Source organism: Aythya ferina (assembly GCF_964211825.1).
Source record: "Aythya ferina genome assembly, chromosome: 8".
Classification (NCBI taxonomy): domain Eukaryota; kingdom Metazoa; phylum Chordata; class Aves; order Anseriformes; family Anatidae; genus Aythya; species Aythya ferina.
The window spans coordinates 21,310,048-21,323,691 of NC_140304.1; positions in this window are offsets into that span (position 1 = coordinate 21,310,048).

Sequence of the window (13,644 nt, forward strand, 5' to 3'; positions counted from 1 at the left end):
TTTTGAGCAAGTTTCTTTAAATACAGTCATCATCTTCATTTGCACTCTTTGATTGCATGGCTTTTTTTGAACAGTGATCTTCGTTTTATATTCCAATAGAGCAGAGAAACTAATAGGAGAGAAGCAGCAATGCATTAATGAAGGGTGAACTCCTGTTATTTGTGTTCTGCTAGATAAACAAGCACAGCAACCCATGCTTTCCCTATTACTTAGCAGTGCCTGAAGGTCACTTGCCACGAGAAGAGCACGAAGAACAGTGGTGACCGTTACTCACAGATCAACTGTCTGAAGCCATGTTCATACTGCCTCCAGTCAAAAACGCAATAATCGCAGTGATGTGGATTTTAAAAATTGCAAAATTAATCTAGTAATTGTCTTTTCATTATTGCCTCATACAGGCTTAAGATGTATGAACAACATTAAATACATTATCAGCACTTAGTTGTATTAACTGATTCAATGAAATAAAACCAAAGGAGTTAGGGCCACCATTCCTTTCTAGTACAAAAGCCAGAATCACAAAAGAGGACTTGAGACCTCTCTATTAAATTGAAATATCTGGGGTCTGACAAAGAAATAATCCCTGTACATGGCAAAAGTCCACAGACCAACCACCTAGCAGTTTTTGCACACAGGGGGATGGAAGGGATTGTTACAATCTTACAGTCTGACCTCCTGAATAAATTAGGCCATAAGATTTTATGTATTCATTTTGTTTGAATTGAAGCATTTCCTTCAGAAAAGCATTCCATTTAGATTTTAAAATGTCCAATAAGAGGAAATTTATTGCAATCTTTAATAAATCATTTCACCAGAAAATCACCTACACTATTTAAGACCTGCCTGCTTGGAATCTAAATTGCCTAGCTTGAATTTCATTGCATGGTTCTCATTATACCTCTGCCAGCCAGACAGGGGAGCTGCTGTTATCAAATCTCTGCTTCACATATGGTCAAGCTGCTCCTTTATCTTCTCCTTAACAAACTTTTTTGGATCCCAGTACAAAGCAAGGTTTCCAAATCTCAGAGCTCCTCTCTTAGACTTCCCTCATTAATAAACTCCCAGACCTGCATGTGATATTCCATTAACTGCTGTATTGCAGGTAACTATAGGTTGAACAATTTCCTATTCCTCTGTTCAGACAGAAAAAAATAAAATTAAAATTAAAAAATCACCTTTATAATGTTGCACTGGGAGCTCCCTCTCTCCCCTAAGGCCTTTCCTGAGCCATTGATTCCCAAGACAGTCTTCCTTCATAAAGAAACGTTTCCCTGGTTTGTTTCCAGAAGCAAAATTTTAGGCTTAACCACATTAAAACGCATACTGTTTGGCTATACCCAGGGCAAGATGCGATCATTATGTGGCTGTGGGTAAAAATAGTCCTGGCTGTATAGTCAGTCATGCACACATTTCCCTGTATCTGCAAGCACACAGCAGATCATGCTACAGAGAAACATCTCAGCAGAGAGTACACGAGCTTTGTCACCAAACAGCCCACATCACCCAAATATCTCCCTCTTCAGCCCTCACTATAGTTCCAGTCTTTGTGTAACCTCTATTCATTATTTGTAATGATTTCTTCCCAAATTTTACTGAAAGAATTAGAACTGAGGACTATGAAGCAACTTCTTTGGAATCCCATGGATACTGTGACAAACAGGCATATAATGAGAGCAACCAGCCAGCTTTTTATGTCCTAATTTGTGCTGTGCCGATTTCCTGTTTTGCTCCTGCAGAAGGCTGGCTGCATTATATCACTTTGTTTACCCTTGATCAGATTTAGAGATGTACATCTATGGAGCAAGGAAAGCAAGGAAAACACCAAAAATGAATCAAAAAGCATGTATTCTGTCCATTTGTCAGTCCCACTCCAGATCAGACCTATAATTTCATAACTCTGCATCAGCAGCAGGAGAAGAGGGGATGCTCCTGATGAGCAGGGCAGGGGGCAGGGAAAATAGTCACACAGCTGTGGAAAACACCCTTGTCCTAGTCCTTTCCCAAGCACCTTCATTTAACCCCTGGCAGAAGGGAAAGTTCAGAGGTTTGGAAATCTCTCTGATGAGTATAACAAGTAAGATGAGTAGAATTCATTACTGGAAACAAGAAAAGCACTTCCTTGTATCTTACACAATGCTTCCTAAGCAGAAGTTATAGTCCTGACAATGTTATACCAATACAAGATGATTTAGAAACATCTGCAAGCATTTACTACAGATAAAGCCAAAACAAATAATTAACTAAAACATGAGCTCATCAACTGTTGTCTTCAAAATTACAATCTTTAAAGTTGTAGTCAACTGAAAAAACATTTCTGCAAATATGGGAAAATTTCCATGGGAGGGCAAAAGGAAGAATTTGTAAGGAAACTGAAGTATCTGTGGTACATAGAGTCTGTCTTTTTAAAAATTATTTACTAGTTCTCAACTTAATTTACTTACTTTACTTTGAAACGTATTCCAATTTATAAACTAGCACAAAGACCAAATCTCGATGTATTCGTGAAATAGTTCAATACTTATTATTTTCATTTAAATAATGGACAGTATAATTTACTATTAAATGTAAATCTGCACTGCATATTAATATATTTATGTGAAGCTTTCCTTATTAATACATCTTCTAAAAAGTTAAAAATTTAAAAAAAAATACAAGATTTATGTTTAAACATAAAGAAAGGATATATAAATTGATCTTAAGAATGAAATGGAGGTTTAAGAGATTTTATAGTACATAAAAATGCCTGTAACATGAAGAATCTCTCTTGCTTCCCCCTCCCCCCCCCCCCCCACACACACACCTTTTAAATAAGGTTTTACATATATTCATTACATTAGAGATATCCATAACATATTTTAAGGCCTGTCAAATAGTAATACATAAAATACTTCATAGGTAATGGAAATCATTCAGTGGGACAGAAATGCAGCTGTAGTAATATTTTAAATGTTATTTAAATTATTAAACTATTCATTCTGAGAGAAATATTTAACTGAGAAAATCTTTAGTCTTACAAATAATTTACATGCATAGTCTTGGGAAAAAATAACAAGGTTATGCATATATTTGAATATTTCTTGTGAGGATGGGGTGGGAGGGGTCTTGAATACCCATGTCCGAAGTAAACAGAAGAGCTTTGGCCTTGAAATGATCACACAAAAACGTGTATCAGGACACATCCTCCAGCAAAACCGTCTGCAGACAGCAAGGAGGCCATGCAGCAGCGAAGCAACCCTGACTCTCATAGTATTCATCCCCTGGATGCAGGGCATCAATTTGGCCTCCTGTTGGCCTCTGTGCCAGGGGAAGAGGCTTATTTTGTTCCCAAATACAACATTCCAGCCGCACAAAAGAGAAGATCCATTCACTTCAACTCTTCAAAGATATAAAAACCATCTTTCCAACCAAATGTGTTGACTAATTACTGTAAACAAAGAGAATCCAGACATATTCAAGATCAACAGCTGCTTAGCAGCCACAACTGAATCAAAAGTTTACTTTAAGAATCACTTTGCGTTTTCCTTCTGATTTTTTAATTTAGTTTTGGATTTTATGTTTTCATTTATTTATTTTGAGTAGTACATCTTGCCTTATTTAACTAAGAACAAGAACAAAGGCATCACAGATGTAGTTAGAAATATTCAGTTTACTTTTTCTGGTGAAAGCAGCTGCTGTTATTCTTCTGGTATACAGGAACTGATATAGATAAGTGTAAGAAACTCAGAATCACTATTACCTTTAAATAAGACTCACATCAGCATGCATACATAGAAAGATCCAATTGGGGAATGCATTTCTTATAATAGAAAAAGACTAAGGAAGCTTATGGCTAGAAGCTGCATTTTAAACAGTCAAGAAATTACACTTTTCTTTTTTTCTTTTTTTTTTAATGATGAAGAGAATTAACCCTTTGAACTGCCTTACCTAGCAACATAGCAGATCCTTCATCTCTTGAAGCCCTTTAAATCACTATTCATACATTTCTAATTATCTATAGTATTACTATACCTATTCAAATTATTCAGTTGCTGAGGAAATTACCACATCATACTAAGGTGCTATGCAAAAATTGCCCAACCTTTAAAAGTGGTCAAAAGTCATTTTATTGCTCTGTCTGGACCCTCGATAGTATTTCTGCGGGGTTGGCACATTTAGCAAACCAACTCAGAAAAATGAAGCATTTTTTTTTTCCATTTCTTTCTCTTTAAATTTTAACTCTCCTGCTATAATAAAAAACACACTTAGGAAAAAAAAAAAAAAAAAAAAAAAAAAGAAATTCTCTCTCTTATAGGCTAATACAAATTACTCTGCTGGACAGTTTTCAGCTTATCCAGCCCTGTTATTAAATCTGTTTCACTTTCACACATTTGGAAGATTATCCTTTTTCCAGAGCACATTTTTCTGTTTTTCTGATCATCCTTTGTGTTTTTGATGCTTCATATCTTTCTAATCTTTCTCTTTTTTCCCTTTCCCATTGTCAGTGGTTTCAGTCCCAGCCTCTGGCTGCAGAATGTTCCCAAACCTGTTTCTCGGAAGACATCCTGATATGTCCAAATACAGAAAGAAAATCCAAATTTTAACAGCAGTTCTACTCTAAATCAAAACAAGCCCAAGATGTTAGGGAGACAATCACACGTTCTCCACCAAAATAAACTTACATTTGCCAGCAGTGTGACCATCCTGCTTCAAGACACTTTTTTCCATGATTATGATTAGGGAACTGAAGCTCACTGAGTGCACATCTGAGGTCATTAGGCCATCTAGGTAGATTGAGCTATTCTGCTTTTCAGAAGTAACGGAATAGTTATTTCTGCAGCTTGACTCTGCTCCTTGCAATGAAGTGAGGAGCTGTCATCTGGCTGAAGGAGTGCATGACTCCTTTACAACCAGAATATCTTCAGCTAGCAAACAATGCAAAAGTTCCAGGAAAAGTTTCGGTTTTGACAAATCAGATTGTTCTGTTTAAAGAAAAGTCTGCCAGAACACACTGATTAAAATGAATTAATCTAGCTTAGCCATAGCTGTCTCAACCCTTATAATTTCAGATGGGGAAGCACATTTAAGATACCTTTCTAAACAGGTACTGCCACTTCTGAAAGTGGAAATTTCACACATACTACACACTAGCTACCCACATGCATTTTAGATAACCTGCTGCATTCACATGAACACTTACAATACATATGTAACTAATTTTCCCATTTTTAGCAATATATCAATCATTTGGAAGTAAAAATTTGTGTTTTACCTGCAGAGAGTACAAGTAACTTTGCCACTGATCACCTTAGTGAGATTGTTAGCAGGCTAATTTACTCCATCACTCTCTCAGCTGCACAATGCGTAGAATGGTGATAGCAGTAAGATTTACTATAGCAAAGGACTTTGAGATATAGCAGAGAAAAACCTTTCCGATGGCAAATTGTATGCGATATGAATTTATATAACCTAGTGTTAAACCATGCATTTATGTACAGCATGTAAAATACTTCATTGATATTGCATTCACTCAGTGGTGGGCCTTTTCACAGCAAATACTGCATTGGCTGCCTAGTCCCTGCTTGCACACCCCATGCACAGCTCCCCGGTGCTGCCTAATCATAACCCAACTGTTATGCCTCCCCTGTACTGAGCACCCGGCCCTGAGTTCCTGCCCAGCTAGCTTTTTGTTCCCAGATGCAGTGGCCTCACTGCATCAACCGGGCCTTGGCTGCACGCTCTTTTGTGCAGATGTCCCTTTTCCTGTACACTCTGCACAGGGTGTTATAATGTTACCTCATGCTCTTCAGGCCATGCAAGAGCTGGAACCACTTCATTCTGGGGTTTCCATGTGAAAGAAAAAAGTACTCCAGAAGATGTCCATTGTGCAGATAAGCCTGGTATAGAAGATCCACGATTGGTTGTGCTTTTTTCTCCTTTTGAAAATATACTTAGCTTAAATATTAGCATATTTAAAATAGATTAACACAAAGAGGTGAAAAAAATTGTACTTCTGCAGGCATGAATTCTTAAAAGAAAAAAAAAAAAATCAATCCACAGAGAAACTAAAAGCAGGACTAATCTCTAGGAAAGGCGATAAAACTCCAAATAGGACAGTGTGGATGACACCGATGACTCTTGCACTGAGACAAAAGCTCAGAGGAAACATTCATACAGTGTTGTGCCTTATTTTAGCCATTTTTATACTTTGTCCTACACAATTGTCAAAAAAAAAAAAAAAAAAAAAAAAAAAAAAAAAAAAAGGCCTACTTTTTTACTTTTGATTTGCTTTTAATAATGCTGCTTGACTCCTTTGCTCTGTGTGGAAGCAAGTCCAGTTCACTGGGGTAAAAAGCACATGTAATAAATAAATAAATAATAAAGAAAGAAACAAATAAACAAACAAGGACAAATATATATATATATGAAGATATTAGGCAAGTGATTACTGCGGTAACTCTAGTGAACTGAGATTATATTTCTTTTCTGCCGGGTATGAGTTACTCCATGAGTCAAAGGAACATTTTTAAGTGACAAATAAAGTGTCACACAGGAATTAATTGTTGCATTGGTAACTGCTGATTAGTCATACATATAACAATATGTGGCTGAGTGATATCATCTTTCAAACTCCCATCCCACACAAACATAATAAGGAGGTAATTACAAGAAGCTGGCTGGAAGTCATCTGAGGCAAGAGACACGAAGCAGAAACTGCTGAAAAGGTCATTTTATTCTTGACCAAGAGAGAAGTGGCATTCCGGATTTTCAAGGAGAAATTACCTTACTTGCATCTCCATGAACTCTGACAATGCAGAGCTCTTTTGTTTGTGAGCAAATACAGCATTTTTTTCCTTGTAAATCATACTGACTAATGACAGTTGATCACCATTGCTAGGAGAAAAGCCACCAGAAGCGAGTGCAGATCAGAGCAGCTCGCTGTCCAATATGTGTTGTGAGACAGGCAAAATATTGAAAATCCTCATTCCCTGAAGCATTTGGGAAAAAAATGTCTTAATCCCTAGCTTTCAGTTTCCCTAATCAAGTTGCATTATGCTTTTGTCCGCATATAGTTTGTCTTGGTTTAGTTTATACACTGTTCGGGACAGATTCTTGGGCAGATTTATACACATCCTCAGTGGAATCCTGATAAGAAAATCCAGGTTTCCTATACTACAAACAATAAAGGAAACATCTTTTGCCAGATAAACTAAATGCATTCCTGTTCCATAAACCAGAACATTCAAATAAAAGTATTTTTTCTGCTTACTTAATTCTATCAGTAATTGCCTATCAGTAATTCCCCTTATAAATAATCCAGGGTGATGGGCTATAAAAAATGAACGTCTAAAATTCATAAAATCTTGATTCACTGTGTACTTAGATGTATCACAGAATCTGTTTTCTATCTGCACAGTGACTATAGTAGTTATAAAAAATTTCAAAAAAAAAAAAAAAAAAAAGTTGCGATCTTGCTATCAAGTTCACAGTCCAAACAGTAGAAGTTTATGTATTATTTTATTCATTCATTTATTCAAGTGTTTTCAGTAACAGAAGATTCAATTCTTTCTGCAGTAAAACAATTCACCAAAAAGACTTTATTGCAAAGAGTAAAATGGTTGAATTATAGGCATAGCACTGTCCATCTCATACAAATCCTAGCTGGCTTTTTTGCTATTGTGCCTCATTATTTACTCTGAATATGGGAGTGAAAAATCCAAAACCCAAGCTCCTACTTGTCTTAGAGCTGAAGCAATGGTAATGCAATGGTATTTTTTATTTTATTTTAATTTTTAAATCATCCAGCTTCCATGCTCTGAAATAGAGATTACTTTTGCAGTCGAGTTTGTTATAGTGGAAATATTAATAGATGTTATGCAGTCCAGCATTCACCTACAAGAAACACCAGACTCATAAAAATAGCGTGACAAGGCTGTTCTTTCAGCCTCACTGGCAGAAACAGTGAAGACCCAGTTAAAAGACAGAGTGAAGAAAGGAAAGTGAGCTGCAGCGCAATGCCTGACAAAATCTAAGCTGGGTGGACAGAGTGACTCCCTTATTGTTCAGTGTTGCTTGGCAAGCTTAGAGGCACAAAGGAAAAGAAAGAAAGCTGTAAGCAAAAGAAACTAAGGCATGGTTCTAACATGGAGCAAAGATGAAGAAAATAAAGCACATTGGAGAAAGCAGTTTGGAAATAAAATAAATAAATAAATAAATAAATAAAACACCTCCCACCCTCAAGCCATCAAAGTAAACCAGGAATTTAAAATCTTAACATTATCAATATTTCTCTTAAAAATAAAGCATTGAAGCTGTTAAGATGCATTCTCTCCCTTCTGTGAAGGTTAATGACCTTCTTACTGAAGCCATCACTGTCTCCAGGCTTGTTCATCAAGCTTATAAAGCCATATTGTTATGTAATGAAAATTTTTGTCATCTAGAAATATGGCAAAGTGGTCAGGCTGATTATCACACATTCCACCTGCAAGCAATAAAGCAGCATGCTTGCAAATCCACTCTCACATTTCCAATTGTCATATAAATAAGACATAATGATTCGCAACAAATCTTGAAAAATATTCTCTTCCATATAAATACTACTGAGACAGGCTATTTTCTTGCATATGCATTAATGCATTTAATTGAAAACCCAAGGCAGCTGTTAAATTGGTATTCATTTTATTATGGTCATAAAAATAACGGATGTTGAACACAGAGTTGAATACAGATTGCAGCCAAACCTATTTACAAATTCCTTTCCCCCCGATCATTCAGGACTCTAAGCACAAATTTTGAAAGGCCAGAAATACAAGGGAAAATAATACTGTGGCGAGTTTAGCAAGATATTGTCAGCCATTTTGTATTTACTACAGACTAGCAATCTAAAGAACAGAGAAAATGGAGGCCCAAGCAACAGGCCACAGCACAACCAATGGCCACCATGTGGTCTGCACCCTTTCTTCATTCAACTACAGCTAGAAACTAAGCAGAATTTAGCTCTACCTCTCATATGGCCTGAGCAATTCAACGTCTACACCTGAATATTGCTGAAGACCAGTACTAAAAACCAACTGTTCCTGGGGATAGGATGCCACCCTGGCAGACTCCACTGCATTACAAAGCTGCAGCACTGGCTTTAAGCATAGACTTAGGATAGCAAAGTGACTGTGGTGCACCAAATCCATATAAAAATCAGGATCCTGCTGCTAGCAACTGAAGGACAGGTCAATAGGAGGAGGAGTTAGTGAATGTGATGCATCCCAAGCCCCAGTAGAAGTAACAAGTTCAACTCTCCAGAGATATCTCCTTCCCTTCTCCAACACTGCTCCCTTTCTTTTGACATATAGTAGGAAGTCTTGTCCTTGGCTTAACCATGTTACTTTGGAGAAGTAAAATTTCAAATCACCTATGCTGCTGAGAAAGCTTAAAGTGGAATTTGGCATCCTACTTCAGACAAAAAGGTCCCTTTCTTCAGTTGTCTTTTGATAAATTTTTTAGCTCAATATTTTTACCATTAGCACAAGTCAGGTGTTGTTTTCTTTCAGGCGATACTTCAGCTGCCTTGGGCTTTATGGACTAAAATATCAGTTTGAGCTAAGTTTCATGAATCTTTCCTCAAAGGCAATTCACTGCAGTCAAGAACCTTGTCCAGAAAGTTATATGCTCTGTAGATAATACACAGTGCACTGTATTTGTACAATGAAAGTTATATTCAATTTATGTGATATTGAAAGATGACTATTACTTTGTTTACCAAACCAGAAAGCATGTTTATTAGAGCCTTGTTTACCTAGAGCAGAACTTCACCATGGTTCTTTGTGCTTCTACTCCTGGAAAGAGGTCATACTTGTACCTTTTTAACATTTGTTTTTATTGTAGTTAGACCCTTTCGTTCTTGTTTCACTTTATAGGTAACAAAAGCATACCAAATTTAAAGCAACATACTCTTGCATTTGTTAACATAGAAACAACAAGGTCCACTTCTTTTGTAGCCTTACAAATAGAAATTGTTCACTACCAAGTTTGGTCATGCTAATGGCAAACATGCATTGGACATTTCAGGTATCCTTACCAATGGAGCTGAAAATTATGTCATTCTTTTGATCAGTTTCTGTATCTGGTAGTCAGAAGTTTAGCTTACCTCAAGATAATTCAGAAAGGGTTTACTGGTTTCAAAGCTTAACCTCATAATTAAAATTACTTGTAAAAATATCTACTGTAAACAAAATCCTCATTTTGAAAATAATGATGTTTGAAAAGATTGCGTGAAGGGTTTTGGTAGAGATTTCAATGCCATAAGTTGAATGTATGAAGAATATGAGTTGCAATGGATTTTACCACACTTTCTTTTCTGTTTCAAGCCAGAGTTTATATCTGTGAAAAATAAATCTGTGCCTTTACTAGGGGGAAAAAATCACTGCTAGATCATCTGTGTTCCAAGCAAAACATGTAATTACAAGTTTATCAATAAAAGCTTTTTTCCACTAAAAGTTTAATTCCCTGGCTATTCACCATTCTGTAAGCTTATTTCCATATTAAAACAAACAAAAGATTTGGGAATAAAACAACCTTTTTATTAAACACAAACTTCTATTCTTAGATACTGCCCAAGTATTGTGGTGCAATATGTTTCTCCAATTAGAGTTCATCTGGAATTCAAATACCTTCTTTCTTTTAAGTAATTAATGCAGTTCATGCTCCAGAAAGAGATAGTATTAATATTTAACCAGTTAATCCCAAAGGAAGAGAGCAAAAAACAAGTTGATAGAAAGCATACTTAGTAATCAAAAATTAGAATATTATAATGAATCTTGCTTTTATTCTCTCTGCCTCCATGAAAAGTTCACTCAGACACACAATGGCTTGAGAAACAAAACAATATATTTGGGAACTGTTGTTTACAACCTTCAGGTTCAGGCAAACCTATGCCTGTCTAACAAGAAACAAAATTACAGTTAACTTCCAAGATTAAACACCCGGGCTTACAACAATTAATTAGGCATTAGTTTATATGCTAGATTCATGAGCCCACATGCCTAGTAAACATTAACAGGGCAGGACAGTGGGCACATCTTGGCAATTAGTCATGGAATCACAGAAGCACATCTGCTGAGCAGAACCACTGCTGCTGAAGATCCAACATCCATACCAATCCTTCATCAATACGTACTTTGATCTTGCTCTAGTCTGACCCATAGCCTCAGCCCCTCCTTAGCAGCTGGAAAGGTTAGAAATTAAAATATCCAGCAAGTGCTCCCCCATCATTATTCATTTATACCCAGCCTTATTACCCAGAATATCTGGTAACTGGGGAGGAAGATAGGATCAGTACCAGCAAATGAGTATCCTCGTAAGTGCAATGGCACAGCATGTTGTCCTTTGTGGTGAAGCTCACTTTCCTTTCTTTATGTACTACCCTGCCTGCACTGCTGAAAGCTCCTGTGCTTAGCATGTAGTTTATGTATCAATTTCCAGAGACCACATTTGGGACACCAGATGAGGACATCAAGATTAAAGGAAATGAGACAAAGATTTGGGAAGAAAGGTTGCGACTTGCTGCTGTGGTCAGTCTTGTTCTTTATCTGAGCTCCCAGAAAACACCTAACGTGAGCCATAAGCTAGGACTACCTGTTGAGCTTTTGACTAGCAGTTACTCTTTTTTTCACACTGACAATTTCTAAATACTTTACAGGGTAATCTTTCTGACTCTTTTTAGACAAAGACGTTACCAGATATAATCACATTCATTAATCTTCAGTGTCCTACATATAGGTCACTAGAGCAGAAATGACTAAAAAGTGGTACTGGTAGATAGCTTCTAATTTCAAACAATAAACATTTATTTCTCCATGATTTTTCCTCTTTCAAATACTATATAGTAAAATTAATTTTATGACAACTATGCAACAATATGCACCCAAGATTCAGCTACAAAGCCAACAGCTACAAAAACAACACGTATATTTTCCTGAAAGAGTTCTGCCAGCAATAGAGATTTAGACTACCATTATTTAAAGAAAACTGGAAAAGCTGTTCACAATCTCTCTCTTATTATAAGCAACAAGAGATGGATCAGCCTAAATACACCGGGAGATTGCTTCTTTTCACTGTACAGACCTCGTGCTGTTCAGTTTAAAGCTAGTTTGTGTTTCAATAAAAATTTTTTTTTTTTTTTTACACATTTATGCTGCCTCAATCTTTTTCTTCTTTTTAATTGTCATCCCTTGAAATTCATACATGTGAATATATCTTTTCTGAGGAGTATGTCTGTACTGCAGACTGTGCCTTTTTTAAGGAAAGACTGTTATTATTTGCAAATACCTTCAAGAAACCAACAGGTGATGATTTCATCTACTTTTGACTTTCAATTGTGTAAATTTGTTCATATTTTCATAAACAAAATCACAGATCTTTCAGAGCGTAGTGGAATTTAAAGGCAAAATGTCTTAGAAACACGGGGAGTCAAACCAGTAAAAGGAAAAAATACTTAATATAAATAACAGATTAAATTCAGATTAAACTCTTATTGCTAAAGTTAGGTTTTGAAGTTGATTTCAAAGGGGCAAACAGTTGACACCCTGATACCAAATAAAAATTCTCAGAGCTATTTTCATGAAAAAACAACATACAATATGAAAAGTAGCAGAAGTTCACATAAAAAGAGGAAAAGAAATCTACAGTTTGCTTTTTTGTCTACAACATATAGCACTTTAAAAATTATTCATCCTGCACTACATCTTGCCTGATAGCTTTTTCTTAATAAAGCTTTATAAATTAGCTGGACTTGAAGATCAATATTCCATTATCAAACATTAAGTACAAAATTTTCAGTTTCATGACATTTCAAAAAAAAAAAAAAAAATCTAGAAGTTCTGTAGAAAGTTACATACAGAAAAAAAAATTACATTATTCAAATCAAAACGCAGATTTGAAGACAAGATTTTCCTAAATACATGGATTATACTAATAGCTATCTGAATAGCAACTGCACTGTGAATAGGGTTACATAAAATCAATTCTGTAGCTGAAGTAACATCTGGCATACTAAAGGTGACACAGAAGATGTATCAATAATTTGCAAAATAAGCTTCTTTAGAAGAGTGAAATACCCATTGTTGACTATATTTTTAAGTTTATAAGCTCCAAACTTTATGAACACCAAATTTCATTAAATCCCCCTGATGCATCTAAAAACTATTGCTTATGGAGAACAATAGAGGTATACTTTCCATCTTCCTGGATACAGCAGTGAGTCTAGAATTAAAGGCACAAACAATTGCATGTATTTGCCATCTCCCTGCAAACTGTGCACCAAATTATAAGAATACAGTTAACTTTCAAATAGCATTCAGGCTGAGTTACTACCTTGCCTCACTGCACCTCAGATTTTGAGAGGAAAAGATGAAGACAGAAAGGACTATTTAGCAACATCCAGTTCCACCTGCAACGTTGGACTTGATGATCTTGAAGGTCTTTTCCAACATAGATGATTCTATAATTCTATATACTAAGAACTAGAACTAGTACTTCAAATTAATTTGAGAGATATTTATTGTGACATTTTCACCCTATAAAGCATACAAGCACTTTATTGTTGCTTTTGACTAGGTTTTAGAGGGATCTACAGGCTGTATATAATTAGTAAAAACAACATTTTCCACATAAACT